Here is a 24,902-nt window from a genome sequence, read left to right as displayed (position 1 = left end):
GGTTATTTTGTTGTTAAAGAATAGTGCAAGTTCTTCACACTTAACCGTTGATGACTGAGGAGGTGTAGGGGCAGTGTTGAGTAGTACATTAATAGTGGAGAAAAGGATTCTGGAGTTTCCAGCATTTTCTGTAATGATTTTAGAGAAGTAATCTTTCCTTGCTAAGCGGATGGTTTTATTATAAGCAGTTAAAGCATCTTTGTATATATCACAGCATATGGTGGTTTTTGTTTTTCTCCATTTTCGCTCCGCTGCACGACATTTCCTTTTTTCTTTGTTGACCGTATTATAGTTCAACCAGGGCGAGGCTCTAGTTTTCTTCTTTTTCGTTTTTAATGGGGCGACAGAATTTAATATAGATGACATTGCATCATTGAGATTTTCTACCATTTCATTTAGAGAGCTGTCATGATTGTGTGGTTCATGTAGTCTGATAAGATCAATGAACTTTGATTCAGCCTTGTCATTTAGGATCCTCTTTTTAACTATGATTTATTTTTTTGTTTTAGTAAGGGCTATTTGAGTATCAAAAAATATACAGTGATGGTCGGAGAGAGATAATTCAGTTATTGAGATATTTGTTATGCTTAGCCCAGTTGTTGTTATAACTAAGTCTAGTTTATTCCCAAGCCTGTGAGTTGCATTTGTTATATGCTGTATTAGGTCAAAGCTATCCAGTAGATTTTTTTGTTCTATAGTTTTGGAGTCTGTTTTCTTATTAAAATTGATGTTCAAGTCTCCATTTAGGATCACCTTATCATATCCGGTAACACATAGTGAGATCAGTTCAGAGAGCTCCTGTATAAATATTGGTGAGTGTCTAGGCGGGCAGTATATTGTGACAATAATAGTTGATTCTGTTTTGAGCTCAATGGCAAGATATTCCATTGACATGAACTCGCCTAGTTCTGTGATTCTAAACAAGAGTTTTGAGGAGAAGATTGCTGCAACTCCTCCGCCCCTTTTATTTTTTCTGGGTATTTGAAAAAAGTTATAGTCTGGTGGACAAGCTTCTATCATTATTGATGTAGCTGTGTCATTATTTAGCCATGTCTCTACTAGGCAAATGCAATCTAAGTTATTTTCTTTAATCATTTCTCTAAAATGATTTCTTTAATCATTTACTAAGAATGTTTTATTATTCAGTGATCTGACATTTAGGAGGGCTAATCTTATTTGTTGGACTTGTTTAGAGGAGGTCTGCTTTGGATTGACCTTGATGGCCCTTAGGTTAATAGCAGGTAAACGCATGGATGGCGTATATTTTTCACCATGCCATTGGCTGGTTATGATTACCGGTATGTTTTGAGAAATGGCATGGCAATTGTGCTATACTGCACCGTACTGACTGTACTGTGCTTTCGGGGACATTTGATCAGACGAGATGGCCTTGTGTGATATGGGGGGGGGGGGGACGCCTTGTGCTGCTGCTGCACCTCGTGGTGAGATTGTGTCCTTCGTGATTATCTCTCGTGCTGGTATGAGTTTGATATTCTTGGAGGCCATTAAGGAATGACGCATGTTTGCTGCTAGAAGCCTTGAACCTAAGCGATTTGGGAAGAAGCCATTTCTTTGAAAACGTTCTGGATTATCTCTTTTGTTGTTTGATTCGTTGCTATGGTGATGAGTTCCTCCGTCTATTCTCGTTTTCCGTCTTGCCGCTGGGGTCGTGTGTGTTTTTTTCTGTTCCCAGCGCTCCCCTTTTATCAATGAGAAAGACACGTCTGTGTGACGTCATCAAAGGCCGTCCCCTAGAATTTTTTTCCACCAATCACTGAGTTTCAGTTTGAAAGTAAAAATGGGTTGTCTTAAACAGACCATCTGACCTCTGTTTTGTTTTCCCATCAGAGAAATATATTACTGTCTAAATATGCTTAATACAGTTGGCATTAAACTCCAGGATGTATTTAGTTGAACTGGGAGGCATTTTCTAAACATAACCATATTATTCCTGACTTAAAAGCATTTGGTTTCAGATGAGAATCACTGTTTGTATCATCAATCCCAGTTTTATAGCATTTTAATCATTCCTTTTAGCTTAAGTTAATATCTATATTAACAGTTATACTTAGTATCCTCTTAATTATTACAGATTAGATTCCAAAATGGCTTGATTTGTACAACTCAATGATCCTCTTCATAAATACAACATGTTTCATATCCTCACGTTCAAGATTACAAGTACAATATACCAGAAATATCTACAGCTTGTTTGGAGCTTAAATTAAGGATCTAAACATACATTTAGTTACGGCAATAGTGAAACTTAAACTCCTCCTCAGACTTCTGTCGCTAAGTGTGTGTCACAGGAGACTCCAGTGAGATAACAGAGTTACGTGATGTGCCCAGCTCTATCGTTCTAGCTGTTGCCAACACTTGTATGTAAATTTACTCAGTGGTCACATTCCAAACCCCCTAACCCACACACTCTATTCTGAGAACAAAGTCTTTAATCACATCATGTTTCTAGTATTCTTACTGTGTCAATTATTAATCATTAACTTTTATAGACTAAAAGTGTATTGCATTCATTTTGCCCATAGCAATCTTTAGGGACATTTCTCAACACATTTTATGAGCTATAATTAGCATAATTTACGACATTACTTTGGCTACTGTCTCCTTATTATGTTACATTGACCAGACAGCAGACAACAAGCCTTCTTTCAGTCAATGGTAACGTAATACCTGTACTTCTTGTACTTCCGTTTAGACACTTTAGGAGACATATCTTGTCCAGCCTACTATCACTGTAACAGGGGCATTGTTACCGACAAGTCCAGAGGACAGAGTGCCCCCTGCTGGACAACAACACCACTTTCCAACAGCAGCCTTGACTGGGGGCGCGAACCGGTGATCTTCCGATCATGAGTCCGGAGCCTTATACTCGTGTAGCCACGCTGTATTCATTTACTTGGCTGCAATATGAAGCAAGCATAGCTTACATACAGCTTACTGGAAGCCCTGACCTCTCTATCCTTCCTATCCCCTCTACAACATCTTCCTTCCTATCCCCTCTACAACATCTTGGCTTTTTCTGTTCACTATCATTCAACTCTCCATTATACCACCTACGCAAACTTTGCACTGGCTTGTCCCTTATAGATGGAATCTATTCCTCATCTATGTACAATTCGTTCTCTCTATTACCTTCCCTCTGGTCAATGAAATGTGTCATGGTTTACTAGGCTTAATCTTCATCCTAGCCCATTTGAGATTATCATTTAACTTCTCTAGTAACCTTTTTGTACAAGGCGCTGTCCTGGTCACTAATGTCATGTCATTTGTTTATTCATGATACCAACCCTTGATCATCATCATCATCATCATCATCATCATCATCATCATCATCATCATCATCATCATCATCATCATCATGTTAAATATTATGTCAGGGAATATTGTTGAATACTCCACTTCCAAATGTAATCCCTGCAATAAAATAATAATTCATATTCATGTATTCATTGTTTGATTGGATCATTTTATAATTCTCTGTACTATTAATGTTCTCTGTGTCTTTCTAGAAACCATACAATGAAACCTACAATACGTCATTCAAGACCTGTTTTCCAACCTCTGTACTGCTGTAACCCCATGTCTACAAATTGTCCACTAAACAAAGTTAATTGATCTTCTCTGCCGTGGCCTCTGCTTCTCACCAAACCCCCACAAAGGATGGGCCTACACCACCAGCAATATAGCAACACATTATGACTAATTAATTTCAATTTAAAGACTGAACTCTTTTCACTTTTATAAACCCGGTAGGGGACTTCATTCAGCCCTGGGGCTGAAGAAGCCTACAGCCACCACTTCCTTCCACCTCAAAGACATTTCTCTATTCTTGCCTTTATCAGAGTCAATCTTTTTTAGGCTTTGAGTTGCCCTCCCTTTCCTTGGCTGAACATTCTTTTAACAAATGTAAATGGATCCCTATAAAATACTGCCCTGACCCACTCCTTCTTTCTCTTCCTCCTAAGTTGTTCTGCCCTCCTGAGTACTGCTAATCGACTTCTTCTTAGCTCTTCCTGTAAAACATTAATTCCCTCTCTCTCTCATCCACCGACTCTCCACTGCTTTCTTAGCTGTCTCTTCCCCATCATTAATTTATCTATTTCTTCCTGCCATCTGGACCTAACTGACTGCAATATCTCCACCCTCTTTCTCTCAATGATTCCAAATCACTCCCAAGCACTTCTTCATTCCCTAATGTATTTTAAGGCCTTTTTACTGTTGTTACTTTCTGCCAGCCACAAGGACAAATCTGGAGCTTCTTTCCCTCTACCACTCCACCCCTGCCCTCCATTGATGCACTCATCCACATCAGAGTGCTGTTCTCTATAGTTCTAGTTCTAGAGGACAGGTCTGAGAACCTGTCCTTCATTGAATCGCTCAACCAATGCATAGTCCTGTCCATTCCCTGGCCTGTAACCATGTAATCAGCCTGAGTCATCTTCCGCCCCTGCTATTTTCCTGTATTGGTCGTAGCCTTTTTGGGTTCAGCGAAACTGTTTACAGTCTGCACCACCACTGTAATGGGGTGCTAACGCATGCCAGCCCAGATGGGGTCTATTCCCTCCTGTCAGCTGTCTTTCCAAGCCGTCACATGGACTTCCTAGTTGCCAGCTGCTCTATTCACAGCAGTCACTAGCTAGGCTAGATCTGAATTTATAATAAAACACAAGATACTTGTGCCCTAATGATAAGGATAAGCGTTCAATAAAGAAACGCACTCCAATTGCCAAAAGAAAGGCTGTGTCCCATTCCTCCCCTTGGCCCTACCACTTGGCCCTACGCCTCTGTTTTGCACATTCCCGCGAAGTGTAGGGGTGTCCCATTTCACTTTGGATCAAGGGGTAGTGACGTTTCAGCCCTCCAAATGCGGCTACAAACGGAGTCTGGCAAGATGCAGGCTCGATAAGAAGGGAGAGACATATTTCCCAGAATGCATGGCAAAACTTTCGCAAATGTAAAAGAAAAGAAAAATGGTGGAGATAAGACCAGTAATTTATACAAATGGAAGTATTGATTTCTTCCTAACGAATCATTAAAAAAATATACAGTCAACTGGAATATGTTAGTTTTTACACATATGTTGGATTATGTAATTGGTTTGTCATGACAAACCAATACAAAATTGCTAATTAACCTCTGAACCTCTAATTAAAGTCTGAACAGTCAGTAGCCCATCCATATGGTTTCTCTCCATGTAACCTCGTTTAGGGTGCCCACCTGTCCCGATAATGGGACGTATGTCCCGCGTCCTGCTACAACAGAACAATGTCCCGCATATCATGGTAAAAACAATAATAATAATAATTATTATTATTTTAAAAATGTTTTAAATGTTGTTCATTTAATGCCTCGCTCCAATTAAGTGTGTCAGTGTCACTCGAGTCAGAAGAAACATGCACCTCGAGTCTACCCCTCCGGGGCCAGCCGTGTATAGGTGTAACAGTGACAGCCAATGAAATGGGTGCATTTGTCACGCTGTCCAAGGTGCTGAACTGCTCTCAAAAGCCTGCTGCCTGTCGCCGACCCCTCTGCCGGTGAACACGCACCTCTACCCCCAAATTGCCGTATTTACGCCGCGTCGACTTTAATAAACGGCACGGCTCAAATACTTGACATACCGGAAAGACAGTTGCGCTGTCTTTAAACTGCTAATAATACTCCATGACTCCGGCGAGACGCAGACCTTGCACCGGGGGATGATGATGAGCCGCAAAGGCGCCGCCAGCGAGGGACCGAAGCTGTCCAGAAAACCGTGAGAGAAGCTTGTCACCTCGCCCGCCACTAGCCCCCATCACTCACAGACACCGGGTCCGGTAGAGCCGGTATAGGCTACAGTGAGAGAGCCTCGCCGAGCCAGCCAGCCAGGGCACGTTAAATAAATCGTGAGGGGAAAGAAGAAAAAAAAGTTAAGCGCAGGATGTGTGTTCTCAGTGAGAAGATCCTCCCACAGCGGTGCTTTTGTGCAGTTACAAATCCAGGTGCTAGGCGAAGCATCTACAGTTTAAGATTAATAACAAAATGTGCTATATATAGCCTACCGTCGGTGTCGAAAAATAAAATAAAGTCATTTAAATAATAAATACATTTCTTTAATTTTAATGAGCAATTAAACAAATTTAATACAAAAAAAATAAATCATATATTTTTTTCCCTCACCTACGTGTCCCGCATTGTCCCGCAAAAGCAGTGCTGCTGTCGTGCGACTGAACAATTTTGACCTGGTCACCTTAACCTCGTTCCCAGTTTTACCGCCGGCCACAGAGCCTTTGTCTACCGCGCTCCCTACCTGTGGAACAAATTACCTGCCGTCATCAGGGGTGCCTGCTCTGTCGAAGCTTTTAAATCCCTGCTTAAGACCCATCTTTTCTCTCTCTCCTTCAACCTACCCTGATCTCACCTGGTCGGGGACTTACCTTTAGATTAATCTGTCTAGTTTAGTTAGGATGTCTAATTTCCCCCATGTCTGCTTTTTTGCAGCACCACAAACATGGGAACTCTCTAACTCCCCCCCCCCCCCCCCCCTCCCCCCCCTTCCCCCCCCTACCTCCCCCTCCCTCCCCCATCTCTCTGAGTGCCTGTCTCCTAGTGCTGACTAAGGTGATGGATGCCTCGGGGTCTTGGCCAAGATTGCAGTGACTGCTCTACATGCACCACCGAGGCCATGGATCAGCTACTTACCGTCGTCTGTCCGTGGTCTTGTTAACTGGTCCATCGACGCGGTTTCATTGCTGGGTTAAGTACTTCTATTCTATTCACATAATATGCTTACGTCGTATATCTACTCTATTCAAATATATGCTTACCACTTGTATCTATTGCTATGTCCGCCCACTACAATCACGCAAGCTGTCTAACGCCTGTCCCGTCTCCCTGTCTCCCTGTGAGTTGCTGTCCTGGAGTGCTGACCGGAGTGTCGGACGTCCCGTGATGAAGGCCGGGAGGATGCGACCCTCTCTGCGTGCGCTCCTGTCTACCTGTCTCCGGCGGTCTCGTAGTGGTGACCGGAGTGCTGGACGTCCCGCGATGATGTCGGGGAGGTTGCGACCCTCTCTGCGCCGCCCCCTATCTCCCTGTCTCCGGCTGTCTCGGAGCAATGACCGGAGTGTTGAATGTCCCGTGATTAAGACGGGGAGGACGCGACCCTCTTTGCGCCGCCCCTGTGCCTCAAATAGATTCGCTATCAGCTCTATCTTTAATCTTTCAAAATGTTCAGTTGCTATTGCTATCAGCTCTATCTTTAATCTTTCAAAATGTTCAGTTGCTATTGCATGCACTCATCTGTGTTTCACTACACACTTGAGTGCATGCTTACCAACTGTTAGTCTGCAACACTACTATCACCGACATCTAAGAAGGGAGATCCCCCCTTGAATGGCCCTTCTAAGGTTTCTCTCCTCCACACTGCCTGTGGAGCATTTTTCCCTATTGTTAGGTTTTAGTGAGTTTTTCCTTACCTTTGCGTGGGGTATGTCTGTGAGTGCTTGCATTCTTTCATTCTTTCATTTATTTGCATTTATTTTAAATTTGTTGGACCTTATGGTGTTCTTGTTCTGTTCTTGACGTATTGTTATGTTTCTTCTTGACTTGTTTAAAGAAGACGCGTACGGCCCATGGGGACATTAACGTGTGTTGTCGGGCCTTACAAATAAATTTGATTTGATTTGATTTGATCTCTGTGAGATAATAAAAAAAAAGAAGAACTACTGCCAAAAGTGTCTATGGGGTAGAATTTCCGGTGTATGTACTTCCCCTGGAAGCTGCCTCCGAACGGACCAAACATTTCCAGAATCCTGTCGGCAAACAAGCTAGAACATCCCGGTCAGTGTAGTAAATTCTTCAGGCAAAGCCGTTGCAGTGGCTTAAACAAGGAAATATTGTGCACTTCACACGTTTCTATAATTGTTTTGTCGAAACCGGAACGCCTGTAAGCTGTACTTCCTGTACTTCCGTTTAGACACTTTAGGAGGCATATCTTGTCGAGCCTACTCTCCATGGAACAGAAGCACCATTGATTGATTGATTGAAAATTTTATTAACAGATTGCAGAATGGGTACAATACAGTACGGCTCAATACACACAATTGTTAAGGGGATGCAGACAAGAGAAGGAGTCCGGGTCCCCCATTTTCAATTCATCATAACATTTATGTCATGCATGACATACAGATAAACAATACTGTTACATCCAGATATTTATGACATATGAATGTGAATCCATGAAGAGAGTGAGGCTGATCGCTTCTTGGCCCTGTTTTAATTTTTTTCTACAATTGTTAATATTTGCAGTGGATTTGTATTCTCTTTACATATGCATGCGAATTACTAGAATTTATATCAAAATAACCTAGAAGTAAAAATGTAATATGTACTGCAGTGTAGTACCATGTAATACACTGCAGTACTCTGTATTAACCTGCAATACCATGTTGTACCCTGTACTACCATGGTCATATTATGTTGTATCATGTAGTATGCTATACTGCCATGTAGTACCATACTACTGTATATGCTTTATTATAGTCTCACCCATTCATTTTCTATTTGACTGACATACTGTATGAATAAAGAACCAAACTAACATTTGATTAACACAAAATGTCAAGAGTTTGAAACCAAAAACCTTTTTATATACAAGCATAAACACTGAAGACATTCGTAATAATTGACATGGTATGCAGAGCAAGCTTCATGGTCCTTCTGATGTACAGTAAGCTGCCTGTAAGTAATGTAAACAGTCGGCGCGTGGGTGAGTTGCGTCATTACGCTGTCGGCAACTGAGTGCTAGTGCTGTCCCATTTCGTGACTCCCCATCGAGGGCACTCCAAAGCCAGGGGTAGGGCCAAGTGGTAGGGCCAAGGGGTAGGGCCAAGGGGAGGAATGAGACGCAGCCAGTCTACAGTACTTATACTTTGGAATTACACTACAAATGTATTACATGGCCCTTAACCATAGAACACTAACGTCGGGTGATTTTCACCTGGAAAATTTACTTCATGTGATTTTCATTGTGTTGCTGCTGTCTGTTATGTGTACTTTCACATGGTGGAGGGTATACTTACTGTCTGTGGTGTATATTCACATTGTGGTTTGAGTGTGGTATCACTAAGTGGTGAGTTGTGGTTTCACACTTTCTGTTATAATTAACATGGCTGCTTTTGTAATTTATCACAGGTGTGGTGATTTATTGTTTTATTGTGGATCCCCATTAGTCTACACCAAAGTGAGACTACTCTTCCTGGGGTCCAAATTAAAAATACAAACACACACAAAAAAAGTAAAATAAAAATATAAAACCACAAACATTGAAGTACTCACAAGAAAACATCACAACGAACAAAACAGTGAATAAAAGCTCACTCAATATTCATAAGTTAGATATCACAATTCTCAACCATAAAATACAAATTACATATTCAGTCCATAAGAACAAAACAGATCAAAATCATATATATGATTTGAACTCATATTATAGCATAGCTTTTCTCAAGTCACCGATCACCTTTATATTTCCATACTAATTTCAAAAGTCAATGGCCAAAATGTAACTCATTATTCATGAGCGCAATTTTAAACTTTTTTTTAAACATAAATTTGTTCCTTATCATAGTTATATTTCTGGGTATTTTATTCCAATAAGCAACTGCTCTATACATTACCGTCTATTTCAGAGCATTTGTTTTTGGTAGAGGTAAAGCAAAGCATAAGTAAAGTGATGAGGCTCCACACACTAAACAGACCAGAGTGCAGTCTGCAGTTGTCGCTTGTCTCCAGGGTCTTGTCTCACCAGAGTCTCACCTGTGCTCTCACTGTTTTTTGACCATCCTTGCTCTTTGTTATATTTTTATCCATGTACTTTGTTATATCCTGAACCATGGAGGCTGGAGCACCCAGCTCTCCATAATTTTTTGTCCTTTAAAATAGCTGTGCAAATAAATATTGTTATTTTTTGGTAAAACTTGTCCGCCTTCCTGTTGTCCACCTTTTCGCAATCAAGGCATACCGGGAAAACTAGACATATTTTCCTGTGACTGCTTAGGCCTTAGGCCCAAGTGGTTATGCTTGATTGTAACACTGTCTGAGGAGGGTGGGACCTTGGGTACCTTCAGGATGCTCACTGAGGTCATTGAATGTTGTTGTGTTTCCCTGCTCCCATTCATGTTTTTTTCTACCGGCTATGTGTTTGGGTGATTTTTTTTTTTTTTAAACTTACATTTTTATTTTCAGTTTTGAAACAACATTGACAATACACTTCAACATACAAAACTATAAAGACATAATATCAAAAAGAAATAAAAATAAAAAAAAATAGACAAAAATGAGAAAAGAAAAAAGGGTGACATGGGTCCTTCGGTCCATTCTATTTTTACATTGTTTATAGGGATGCTCGATATTGGCTTTTTAACCGATACCGATATTGTCCAACTCTTAATTTCCGATACCGATATCAACCGATATATGCAGGGTTCCCCCCCCCCCCCCCAAAAATGGAATAATTTCAGGTAATTAACATTAAATATCTCTTGTTGTGGAATTAACACAACATTATGCATACTTTTGACAATAAATTAAATGAAAATTTGTTCTTACTTGCTTGCCTGGGTAAATAAAGGTTATAGAAATGTAGAAAAAAAAAAAAAAATTGAAAACCGATACAGATATTTTCCGATATCACATTTTAATGCCGATATCAGCCGATAATATCGGTAGGCCAATAATATCGGACATCCCTAATTGTTTATTTACATTTCCATCTATTTTCTTGTTTCCTTTTCATTCTTCTGTGATGACGTTCCTTTTCTTCCTATATTCCTCCCACTTTTCCCATTTTGACTCAAATTTCTCCTCTTGCAGCCTCAGCATATGTGTGATTCTCTCCATTTCCTGTATCCCCTCTATTATCTCTGTCCATTGTTCCTTCGCTGGTGCTTCTACCCTGTACCACAGTTTAGTCAATGCTTTCTTGGCTGCTACTAATAGTATCTTAATCAAATATTTGTCTTCTCCCTGAATGTCTTTCTGTGACAAGTTCCCTAGGTATAGTACTAGACCTGTCTGGGGTATTTCATATCCTACTATTTCATTTATTATCTCTCCTATCTCTTCCCAATAGTTTCTTATTTTCTGACATTCCAGAATATGTGTGTGTGGTTTGCTACTTCTTGCCCACATTTTCTCCAACATGGCTTTTGTGTTGGCATGTAATTGCCCTGTATTTTCTGGTGTTATAAAGAATCTAATTATGTTTTCCCACCCAAACTCCCTCCATATCCTTGATCCTGTGGTTGATTGTTGTATCTTACATGTGTTATACCATTCCTCCTCTGTTATCTCTATTTCTAATTCTTTCTCCCACTTTTCTTTTATATACAAGGTTGTAATTTCCTTACTGTCCATTATTGCCTGATATAGTGCTGATATAACCCTCCCCTTCCTTCCTTCATATGATTTTACCATTATCTTAATTACCCCATTCTGTTCTTTGTCTCTGTCTTGTTTTATTTCTTTGTTATAGTAATCTCTAATCTGTAAATATCTAAAGTGGTCTCTATTCTCTAGTTCGAATCTTTCTTTACATTTTTTGTAGAGTCTGCATCTCCCCTCCTTCTATCATTGCATGATATTGTCTAGTTCGAATCTTTCTTTAAATTTTTTGTAGAGTCTGCATCTCCCCTCCTTCTATCATTGTACATATTGCTGTTATCCCCCCCCCCCCCCCCCCCCCCCCCCGTTCCCATCTTTTGAACCCATGGTCATCTATCCCTGGTTTGAATTTGTTGTTGTGTGTTATCCATCTCAGTATCTTGGATTCTTTTTCTAGCTTGTATTTCTTTACTATTGTGTTCCATATGTTTATAGTGAATTTGGTAATTGGGTCTAGTAGTTCTCTAGTGTCTTCTGAACAGCTCCATATCTCCTATTAGTGCCTGCACTTTGAATCCCTCTCTTTTGGTTTCTATATCTTTCCATGGTGGTCTCTATTGTCTAGTTCGAATCTTTCTTTAAATTTTTTGTAGAGTCTGCATCTCCCCTCCTTCTATCATTGTACATATTGCTGTTATCCCCCCCCCCCCCCCCCCCCCCCCCCCCCCGTTCCCATCTTTTGAACCCATGGTCATCTATCCCTGGTTTGAATTTGTTGTTGTGTGTTATCCATCTCAGTATCTTGGATTCTTTTTCTAGCTTGTATTTCTTTACTATTGTGTTCCATATGTTTATAGTGAATTTGGTAATTGGGTCTAGTAGTTCTCTAGTGTCTTCTGAACAGCTCCATATCTCCTATTAGTGCCTGCACTTTGAATCCCTCTCTTTTGGTTTCTATATCTTTCCATTTGGCTTCATAATTCACATTGCACCAGCATGCTACTGTCCTAAGCTGTGCTGCATAGTAATAGCCTTCTAAACTGGGTACGGCCATTCCTCCTTTCTCCTTTGGTAGTTGCGAGATACAGGCCGCTAAGCTACTAATGTTAAATCCAATGGCATTTCGGCTATACAGAAGCTACAGTTAAAACTCAAACTGCATATGATTGGTATTGATGGTCCACCATGAATGCATGAAAGGGGGGGGGGGGGGGGCGGGGGACGTCGTTTCTGATTATTGATTACCAATAACCGTGTTAGCCTCAGTAGCCACATTCGTTGACCGGGTGGATGGCTATCATAACAAGCCCTGATCAGCATGTCATTTACGTGAAAAAGATCTTACCGTGGGCCGGTTGGATCCCCCAAAGCATTTCCCAGTTATCGATCGCCATCTGGTAGATCGATATGTCCATTGGCTGATGATATATTCCTTTACTGCACACTGAAATCCACGTTCCAAAACGTAATCTGTGTAACAGGCTATAGGCATCGCTTCAGGTTAGCAGAAAACTACATTGGAGTTCCAGAAAAAACAAGACAACTTCTGCCACAGGGAACACTGCATTATCGAGATAGCGCCCCTAAGAGGTGGCCGGTAATGCACTTTTTCGAATTCAAAGAGTAGGGTACTTCTGCAGTGCCGCTCGGTGACATTGAGTAGGTTATTAAAATGGAATAAAAGCCAAAACAACCTTGCCACGGACATGTCCGTGGTTGGGCCTCAACCGTTGGATTCGAAACACGGATTTATCCGTGGTCGGGCGCAGGGGCGTCGTTTTGGTATGGCAAGGTATGGCACTCGCCATACCTTGGGAAATAAAGAAAAAAAATAAAAAATAAAAAAAAAAATTATAATAAATCTTTTTTTATGTTGATTTAGAATAGAATGTCAACATTATGAACGAAGCTTCAAACTATTCGGTACAGCCCTAGCATGTTTTGATATTGTCAATTATCTCACGTTTACTAGGTGATTTTTACTATAATAGGTGACTAACTCAAATATGCCACAAAAAAGAGGAAAATGGACAGAGGTTTTTTAATCAAAGGGCAGCAGAGACAAGTGATACAGGGACACAGGTAAGGTCTTACAATGGCTTAGTGATTATAACAGTGCAGTTCAGCATTCAGTAACCCATACTTTTTGTGAACGTGTTTTTGATACTACATTCTGTTGAACACACACCTCAAAACCGTACCTAAGGAAAATTGGCTCAATTGCAAGAAAAATAATAGACAGTTATGGTATTACATTCTGCATAATTTGTATGCAAAATATTGTGGTTCCCTGCTTTAGTCTGTTGACACATTTCTATACTAAAAATGCTTGTGTAGTCCTGTGTCATACCTAAATGTCATATAAGTGAATTGTATAGAAACAACTCACCAAAAGTGAATATTGCGCAACTGATTTGACAAAAAAAATAGCAAGCTTGATACAACAATCAACAGAAACTCTGAAAAAGTCGATGGACTCACTGGGACAACAGATGTCAACGTTCAAAATCAGGCTTGATAACACCTACGTGCTGGTGGGAGAGAACTTCGAAAAACTCACCGAGATTGAACCATTGTTAAAGGGCTGCGGTCCGATGCTCCAGGACCGAGTGGATGATCTTGAGAACAGATCCAGGCGTTCCAATTTGAGAATCATCAACGTACCCGAAGCAGGGCTCTACGCTAACCTTTTTTAAAAATTAGGAGCACACAAAAAATTTAGGAGCACCCAAAAATATTTAGGAGCACAGTGAAAATATTTCAAGTAACAGATTTTTTTTTTTTTCAAAAATAAATGTATATTTGTACTGTGCGTGCATGTGCAAACGGGAACGGGACACACATCTGTGCAATAGCACATACCACCAAAGTCACTGGCCCACTGTGTGCGTGTGTGTGTATCTGCGTGTGCAAACGGGAATGGGACACAGACACAGGGCCGCCTGGGAGAAATGCGAGGCCCTGTGCGAGATTTAAACGCGACAACAACCCAAAACCAGAGCAAATTGAAATGCTATTTGGCCCTAAACAGAGAGTACACAGTGGCAGAATACCTGAGCACTGTGACTGACCCAATACTAAGAAGATCCTTGACTAGGAACAGAGAAAGGCCGCCATAGGCAGACCTGGCTCCCAAGCGAAGACAGACCCACTGCACACAAGATGAGGTGGAAACCGAGCTCCACTTCTTAATAACCTGCCCACTATACCAAGACATACTTCCCACAAATTGCAAACACCCAAAGAGACTTTGAAAACATCGACAATAACTCAAAACTCCCATACTACCTACTGGGAGAAATACAAGAATGTGAAATAAAGCCCATTTGAATTGAAGAGAGAGAGGGATCTATAGAGCATGTCTGTGTGTGTTAGAAAGAGAGAGATAGAGAGAGAGCATGTCTGTTTGTGTGTGTGTGTTAGAGAGAGAGCATGTATATGTGTGTTAGAAAGAGAGAGAAATATAGAGAGAGAGCATGTCATTTTGTGTGTTAGAGAGAGATATAGAGCATGTCTGTGTGTGTTAGAAAGAGAGAGAGAGAGAGCATGTGTGTTTGTGTGTTAGAGAGAGAGAGCATGTCTGTGTGTGTGTGTTAGAGAGAGAGCATGTATGAGAGAGATAAGCAAAGATGAGCCCCTAAAGGATATTCAACTTTTAATGGAAGAACAAAACAGAAGGAAAAGATAACTTCACAAAGGCAACATGAATATACATAGATCCAAAAGGACAAAGATCAACACTTAAATCCAAAGAGAAGAGGGTCTATACCAGAGAAAACAAAGTAGCAAGGAGCCAATGACCGACATCAGCTAAATAGGCTAACTGCAAATAGAGTAGCCAGGTACTGACACCAGGCCACACACCGTTAGCTACTACAACAGCTAGCCGGCCCGTTTGGCTCAATATAACGTTAGCTACGTTAGCTAGCCGGCCCGCTTTGGCTCAATATAACATTAGGCTACAACAGCTAGCCGGCCCGTTTGGCTCCCGAGAGAGAGAGAGAGAGAGAGATATATCCACGGCGGGAATAGAATAGAGTGCATTAAAAACTCACCAAACGTCCAAGAGGACGGAGACAACCGCGTGGAGTTGACGAAGTTCATCTGCCGAATGCCCGTCCTCTTCATCTTGGCATAACAATACTGCACGCGCTCTCTCTAGGTTAGCTAACGCTAGTTAGCCTTTAGCTAAGCTAGCTACTAGCCGACATCATCATGGCTATCCCGACTGAACCACACGTTAGCACTCGATATTATAACGTAGCTAAAGCTAACTAGCTGTCCCTGCCTTTAGCTAAGCCGACATGGCTAGCCTGACTGAACTGTCTAACATGCAACAACTTTCATCTTCAGTCCATCTGCCGAATGACCGTCCTCTTTGTCTTGGCTGGCATAACTAAGCATAACCTCCAAAGCTGCACGCGCGGAATAGTCAAACGCAGCTGACGCACGCCGGCGTACACATGATGTAACCCCTCCCTTCGTTGAAACCAATAGTATGTCTATTATTATTATATTTTTTTTTTTGTGCGAGGCCCCCCTTCCCGCGAGGCCCTGTGCGACCGCACTGCTCGCACACCCCCTGAGGCGGCCCTGCACAGACATTTGAACTATTAATTAAGTGATTAATGCCTACTGTGGCAAAGTTGTAGCCAACAACTAGGCCTAATAAGAAAGGCAGTGATGTAACTGAGGGGTACAATTCCCTGACTGTATTACTAGATATGATACTTACTACCACTACCTTTGTACTTAATATTCGGCCACCCAGTACACGGCATAAATATATTATCATGAACACTCTCACGTAGATGAAACGGATCCAACACAAATGTACGAATTAGAAACAGGTCTTTATTTCCTACACAGCGATGGTGTGTAGAATAAACACTTAATCACTTAATTACATTTATGAATTGAAATAGTATGCACTTTTATGGCAAGGAGTATTCGTCGGTATATCAATAGATAATGTCCAATCTCTGAAGGCGCAGGTGGTAAATATACGACCTGGAATAGTTAAGGAATAACAGCAATGATACTTTAATGATTATAGGCTGGATACACTAGAGGGGGTTAATCCGGTCGCTTGTAAGCCGACAGGAGTAGGAGGGGGGGGGGGGTAGAATCCAGCTGCCTCGTCCGGCCAAGGGTATCCCAGGAGAACCCACTGTAGTGCCGTTCAATGCGCCGGCGATCCTTGGACCACAGATGAAAGCAGGTGGACTCTTTGTGGGCCGGCTCTCTCCGGTCCACGGGGGAGAGATGTGGAGAGACCTCGTCTTGCAGAGCGTCTCCTCACCTTGCGTCCTCTCCAGGGGGGGGGGGTTCCAACACACGGTAGTGTCGGGGGTCTTTATCCATAGAATAATCAAAGTATCCAAAGCATAATCCGTGCCTGGGAAGGCGGGCTGTCGTCGGTAGAATAATCCGGTATACAGGTCCACTCGCTCGTCGGCTCTGGGGCTCCTCGGGTGCAGCTTCACATAGGGTCAACCACCCTGGGTAAGCAGCCAGTTCTCTGCCCGAAACGATGGGGTACTGACTACGGTAGTATTCTCACCGCACGAAGCACTATATATTAACAGACTATTATTAGCTTAATAGACTACGTCCAACTCGACGATATAGTGCCAAATATGACTATTCAAATATTAATATACACGATGTCTCAATACCGATGGTAGGCCGAACTTGGCCTTACTCCCACACGTGGCATCGCGGGGAGGCTTTACGTCTGTGACTCTATTGGAGGGTAAGAAACTGGACTGAAAAGAAAGTCCTACTTTAGTAGCGCAGTATATATACGCACTATGAACAAATAGTCCCATTAGTGGTGCGGTAGCCAAATTCCTACGCGGAACTAGGACTTGTTCGTACATGTCGAGCGGTACGTTTGAACTGGGTCTGAGGGGTATGGCAGCCTGGCACCAAGGTCTCGACCAATAGTAGAATGGAGACTATTATGGGATGTTCAGTAGGCTAGAATGGATATTCAATGCATATTGTACAAGGAATATACAAGGGATATCAGGGAATATTAGAGAATATACAAATACAATTAAATATATATATATAAATAAATATATATATTCGGTTTAATCTGGCCCTTCACAACAAGTGACATTGAACAAAAAGGAGACACTGGCATTACCACCAGGGCCATCAGTAGAGGGGGGAGCTAGTGTTGCTCTTCTAGAAAAATAATCCTTTCAGGGTTGCCTATTGAAATACTATACACCTCCAGTACAGAAACATTGTTTATGAGTTTGCGTGTCAGGTAGACCATTGATTGACAGTCGATTCTGCCAATTACGACGTCACACCGCTTGCACTCTGGCCGTCGGCGCTGCAGCTGGACCCTATTGCCCACCTCTGCGGTTGATAACGCTAGCCAAGTTAGCTGTACACACATAGTTTCAAGTTTCAAGTTTCTTTAATAGTTGTCATACAGAAGTACAGAATACTTTTATACAAAATGCTTCTTTCTGTTACGCTCCAGAGACTGTGCTAGACAAAAGATAAGTATAAAATAAAATAAAATAGTATAGCATTTAAAAATAGAAGTAAAAATAGAAGTCACGTACGTAGACACAGTGTTCAGTATATACATATGTACAATGTTCGATGCAGAATAGAGTAACTGAGTTACCGTACAATATACAATATACTATGCAATATACTAATATACAATACTATATAGTGCAAAGCAGAAATGGGATGAGGTACAATTTACAGTAAGGTGTAGGCTACTGAGGTATGGGTTGTAGTGCAAATCTTTTACCAATAAATATAAAGTGTGTCTAGGTGTTCTAAAGTGTGGAGAGTGGGTGCTGCAGTGTGTTGTTTGTTTAAAGTGAGTGTGTGCGTATGGATGTGTGTGTTGTGTGTGTTGTGTTGTGAGTGCATTTGATGGTTGTTGCATAGTGTTATTGTTCGTTGAGCAACCTGATGGCCTGGGGATAGAAGCTTCTTCTGAGTCTTTCTGTGCTTGCCATGAGACTCCGGTATCGCTTGCCTGACCGCAGCAGTTCAAAGAGGCAGTGGGCCAGTTACACAGTGGGCCAGTTACTTTGGTGTAGGGGTGTAACAATGCATCGCAATGCATCGATCCTAAGGGGAAAATTCAACTGCATCGATTTGAAAATGTTAGAATCGATTATCGCAATTTTAATGTGTACACGTTATGTTATTGTCATGTCCAACACAACGACATACGCTACTGCATCAACGTTATGATCTAGCGTTTCAGCCAAATTGATGTGTTTGGGTGGAAATGTGTGCACGCATCTATGTGTGTGTGGGTTTGTTCTTGTGTGTGTGTCGAGGGCTTGGCGCGGGGCATGGGAGCTGTCTATGAGCTCTGTCAAACGGTAACTGGGGGTGTCCCTCGCGCCGGGCACTCGACATGTACTATCCGTGCGTGCGTCTGTGCGTACGCGCATGTACACATGCGAACAAAAGGAATGATGTGTGTGTGGGTATGGATGGACGTATGGAGGGGTGGGTGCGAGCATGCATGCGCGCAAGCATGCATGCGCGCAGATGCTCAAGTGCTCGTCCTCTCCCTTCCCCCTTATTATCACGTTTCAAGTTTCTTTAATAGTTGTCATACAGAAGTACAGAATACTTTTATACAAAATGCTTCTTACTGTTGCGCTCCAGAGACTGTGCAAGACAAGATAAGTATGAAATAAAATAACATAGTAAAATTAGAAGTAAAAAAAATGAGGTCACAGTGTTCAGTTTAGACATATGTACAATGTTCGATGCAGAATAGACGTAGTTACCATACAATATACAATACTGTGCAGTGTACTAATATACAATACTATATAGTGCAAGGCAGAAATGGAGAAATGGGACGAGGTGCAATTTAGGTACAATTCACAGTAGGTGTACGAGTTGTAGTGCAAATCCTTTATCAATAAATATTAAGTGTAAGTGTGTTTGTGTGATCTAAAGTGTGGAGAGTGGGTGCTGCAGTGTGTTGTTTGTTTGAGTGAGTGTGTGCGTGTGGGTGTGTGTGCTGTGTGCATTTGATGGTTGTTGCATAGTGATTATTGTTCGTTTAGCAGCCTGATGGCCTGGGGATAGAAGCTTCTTCTGAGTCTTTCTGTGCTCGTCTTAAGACTCCGGTATTGCTTGCCTGACCGCAGCAGTTCAAAGAGGCAGTTGTTCGGGTGGCTCGAGTCCTTAATAATTCTCTTAGCCTTCCCCTTGCACCGCTTGTTGTAAATGTTCTGGAGGGTGGGAAGCCCCCCTCCAATTGTGCGTTCGGCTGAACGTGTCACTCTTTGTAGTCTGCTACGGTCTTGTGCAGTGCTATTCCCAAACCAGGAGGTGATGTTGCCGGTCAGGATGCTCTCTATTGTACATGAGTAGAAGTTCCTAAGGATCTTCTGACTGACTTGGAACTTCCTTAGGCGCCTGAGGAAGTAGAGGCGTTGTCGTGCCTTCTTCACAACACTGTCAATGTGTGTGGTCCATGTCAAGTCCTCGGATATGTGGGCTCCGAGGTACTTGAAACTGTTCACTCTCTCAACCGGTGCCCCGTCGATGCTGAGGGGGCTGTAGTCCTTGACCCCCGACCTCCTGAAGTCCACAATCATCTCTTTTGTTTTGCTGACGTTCAGGGAGAGGCAGTTCTCCTGACACCACTGTGACAGGTTCTCTACCTCTTCCTGCTATGGTTATAATTATTATATATATATATATATATATATATATATATATATATATATAATTATTATTAATTATTAAGGATATTTAAATATGTTACTTGAGTACTATTATTTTGTATTAGAACAGGCGTATGTGTATGAATATACATATGTAGATATATGGGTATATATACAACTTAGATATACATTTGGATATAGTGATAATAATTTACTTATAAATAAATCTTGATTTTGTTGTTACTTACTCTATTTTGACTTTTCCATTTTTTATATATAATACCCCTTTTTTGTACTATTATTATTTATGTTTTCACTCCTTTTTTATATTTTTTGTTAATAATATTATTATTATACATATATATATATATATATATATATATATATATATATATATATATATATATATATATATATATATATATTCTCTTTTCTAATAGATTTTTTTATTTTATAATTATCTTTTATTATTGTTGTTGTTATTATTATTATTATTATTATTATTATTATTATTATTATTATTATTATTATTATTATTATTATTATTATTATTATTATTATTATTATTATTATTATTATTATTATTATTATTATTATTATTATTATTATTAATATTTTATTTTTATTTTTTCTATCTGATATAGTCCAATATGGCTGCCATAGGCTATTCATTTGACTTTACCCTGTTTGACCTGTTTCCCTACCCAGGGGTGTTGTTATTGTTGGCTTTCATACGGTCTATTCTAATATACTTAAATGGACATAACGATAGGTTATGAATATAACCGTAGTTCTATGAATGCTAGTGACGCTCAGCGTCATATTGCACATATCTCGCTCCAGTGTATATGCACTGAATAAAATTTCAAAATGTACCTTTACATACCAACATCCGTCTGACCACACCCCCATCTGCTACCTACATAAGCAGGGGTGGGGCCACACACTCATCTCCTTCCCAAAAAATGTCACCACAAGGAAAGATCAAGGGCCGCAGTGGCATCTAGACGCTGAGCGTCACTAGCATTCATAGAACTACGGTTATATTCATAACCTATCGTTCTATATCATGCTAGCTTCCGCTCAGCGTCATATTGCACAACAGGAGCTGAGCGGGAGCTAAAAGCTCGACAAATGTACCCCGCTGAGGCCCCCCACAACCATCAGACCGGGGAGGACCGAGCCCCCCGACCCTCCCTAATGGAGGATACCCTCCCTATTGGAGGACGGGAGGGAGACGGATCCGACCGTGCGAAGAGGAACTCGAGCAACTCAACGCACAGGGTGAGCAGACCGTGGCTTGACCCCACGACTACGCACACGCACAACCCGCATGCCACCAGGGAACGAACGGAAGGAACAAACCTCGTTACCGCCCCCAAAATCACGGGGTCAAGAGCTAACTCAACCCCGTGGGAAGGCCGTAGCAGCGGAGCGCGAAGGAAGACCCAGACCCAGAAGGGACTGGATCCCCCCGGAAAAAGGGGGCCCGGAGAGGTCAACGACGCCACAGCATCAAGACCTCACCAGGCGGTCACTAGTGACACCGCCCCCCACATCGCCAGCGTATTCGGACAGGGCCCATCCAAGAGCGGGCCCTTCCCCCCACTAGCACGCCGCCTGGCACACTGACCCTGGCACACTCAGGCAGTCAGCATGGCTGTAACTCGAAGCACTCAAGAGGCTACACTACAGCGGGAGGAGGCAGCGCACCGGGGAGACGACCTCCAGAAGGGGTCGATCTCTCAATCCAGGCAGCAGGCATTTGACCCGAGCCTGGAGCACTGCGGACGAGACAGGCACCAAAGGGGTCAACTGAAAACAGCACCCCCGGCGGAAGGGGCGTATGCTGGCATTGTTGCACACCATGACAAAGCCTCCACCAAAAAACCCCGACCCAGAGGGGCCGAGGCAGAGAAGGCTGACACAATTGGCAGAGGTCATGAACGTGCAGGGGCACACTCAACCGGGTAACCCGGGAGTTGACTCCGCTCCAACACAACAGGGAATCAACCACCCTCTTGGTACCACATGCGGTGGTTGTTCCTATAACCCCTCAAGAAAAAACTCCAAAAACACACCTGCGGGTATACACTAGCTATACCGCAGTACAAGTGTTTCAGTTTTCAAAACGGGGTTATCCCAGGCCTACGGGTAGACGAAACACAACTTCGGACCGGGCCCGGCAGACCGGGAAGCACACAGGGATGCCAGAGGAGGTCCATAAGACCACCCCAACAGCCCCCTCTTCGCCATGCGTAAGAGAGGGGCGAAAGGAAAAAGGAGCACAGGGTACAACATGTACCCAACAAAGGGTCTCCATAACGCCCAACCCTGTGACACCCGGGCCGACCCGGCATTTTATCCCCCGAAAAAAGCACAAGTCCCTTAGGGTACCAGAACAGAAGATCTGCGTCCCCGGCGGACAACGGGTTAACTGACCTGGACCAGCGTGACCAGACTCAGTCCCGTGCCCTAATCACGCCGACATCCCCACTCCAAGAGAGGGGGTAGGTACGCGTGTCAATCAATGAAAAGAGGGCGCCACCCAGACGGTCCCATTCGTACCACGCTCAGTGGCCCACCCCGAGGGCGTGAGACCCCTCTACCTATGTTTTGATCTATTCCGTTAACATCCCCCAGATATGAACGAGAATTCGTCGAGACCTAGTAACAGGCGCTCGGAAGAGAAAACCTCCATCCCAGTTGCCCTATAAAAACGCTGTTTTAATAACGAGCAACCAAGGCGTACCAGCCTCATGCGTGATTCTTATCAGAAACACCCCGAGCCAGCACTATGTACGCGTCGAGACCCAGACACATCAATGGATAGTCTAACAAGACACCAGACATTGTTCCTCTAAGTCGCCTGGGAGAACGACAAGGAGCCGTCGTGCTTCATGTTCTTTCCTCTTTTTATTAAAAAAGAAAGAAACACAGACTGACATGAATCCCACATGACGTGGCTGAGCTCCTTTTTGAAGTTCTACTCACCTTGACAATCTGAGGAGGAGGCTCTGAAACTCTGAGGAGGCTCCCTCACTGGGAAGGAGGGTCCGAACTCACAGAAGACACTTCACCCTGAGGAGGAGCTTCGTGAGGAGGAGCTCTGACAACTCCCTGAAACAGATCCATAACATGGAACCTGAACAACTCACGGAAGTCTTACCAATAGAAACGCGCTCAGTGACGTACTCTATGGCGGGGGAATTTCTGCGGTGCACACGCCCAATTTTTCAGGGCGTGGGACCAGGAAACCCCCCCCCCCCCCCCTACCCTGTAACGTAACGTGCCGAACAGCAACGTGACAGGAACCCTGAAGGACAGGTGGTTTTAACCCCTGACCAATCAGAAAAGGGGAGGAAAGGTTTACCAGTTCACCCCTTTACGACCCCTCACCCCTGATACGATGTAATGACAAAGTAGAGCATGACCCAGTCATAGCATGCTACATGAAGCATCTAACAGCTTCACATAGCTCATGTGCTAACCTGCTATCTGAGTTTTACTAAGGAAAAAACACAGAACAGAGAGGGCCCCTTTAAGAGCCCCGGTACCAGACTTACACACGTGCTTCGGTGGGCCAAACCTAACCCAGTTGTAGATCTCAACGACACACACAACCCTTCATCACAACAAAAAATGGCAAATGTACACTCTTACTACAGAGGAACGCTGTTTTTCATAACGAGAGAGACATAAGTCCTTGATTACGTATTGACCACAGGCCTTGCTAAGCACACATGATAAGTGACCAAACAACCTTTTCTTTAGGAAAAGAATAGTTTCTCAAGCGGAAGCACAACCCCAGCAACTTAAGCTGAGGGTTACATCGTATCCCCACAAACACAGTGACACAATATATTGTAAACAAACATGCCTGAGAGGAGGGGGGGAAGCCCCAGGGAAACCGGGGGGGTCACCCCTCCTACCTTACCCTTGATACGACCAGGTTGAACAGGTACCCCTGTTAATATGTGAACATGCTGTTCATTGTCATCCCAGGCTGAGAAAAAGATTCATTCCTCAATCACATGTCACTAAGCATAGCTTCACAGGTTAATTAATCCTCTTAGTTGTGAGTTCACCCACGTTACAAACGTTACATGAACACATATGTTCTCATCACAACTAACCAGTTCATTTTTACACATGTAAAAAACAACGCAGATTTTCTATGGAGAGAGAAGCTATACCAGTCACAAGACAATTCACACACAACACGCGTCGTATCCTCAATGTATTGCAGCAACACACGTTTTGGAAACATCGTTATTACAAAACATTTAGAAGGGAGGAAAGAAGAAGTGTTTAAAGTCCGGTCAGGACTCCTACCTTCACCCTGAGCGCAGGCCGAGAGGACTGCAACACTGGTTAACGGGCCACCGAGTCGAACCCGGCATCTCCTGCGTTGGTGACGAGGGTAATGTCCGCTACGCCACCCAGCCGCCGTTCTCCATGTTGACGAAGTCCGCGCTGGCATGGCACCCGGGTGTAGGGTCGACTAACATCCTCTGTCAAATATGAGTGTTTAAGGCATGTTATAGTCACAGTAACGTTCAACAGTGTAGCATTAAGCTAACAGCCGCCCGACTGATAGCAACAAGCTAACGTTTCCTAGCCTAGTGAACACAACGAGCTAGCGCCGCAGCTAACAGCTGACTGGCTAACAACAGTAGGCCACAAACTAGCATGCCAGCTAAGCAGCTATCACCTGAACTGTACACAACGACATAATAAGCCACACTTCAGACAGGCCGCCGCCTGAGTCCCCCCTCATCCTAAGAGAGCAGAGAAAAAGAAATGTCAAACACAGTTTTCAACAGTGATTTACCAGACATG

Source organism: Notolepis coatsorum (assembly GCF_963971535.1).
Source record: "Notolepis coatsorum genome assembly, chromosome: 6".
Classification (NCBI taxonomy): domain Eukaryota; kingdom Metazoa; phylum Chordata; class Actinopteri; order Aulopiformes; family Paralepididae; genus Notolepis; species Notolepis coatsorum.
This window is presented reverse-complemented; position numbering follows the sequence as displayed.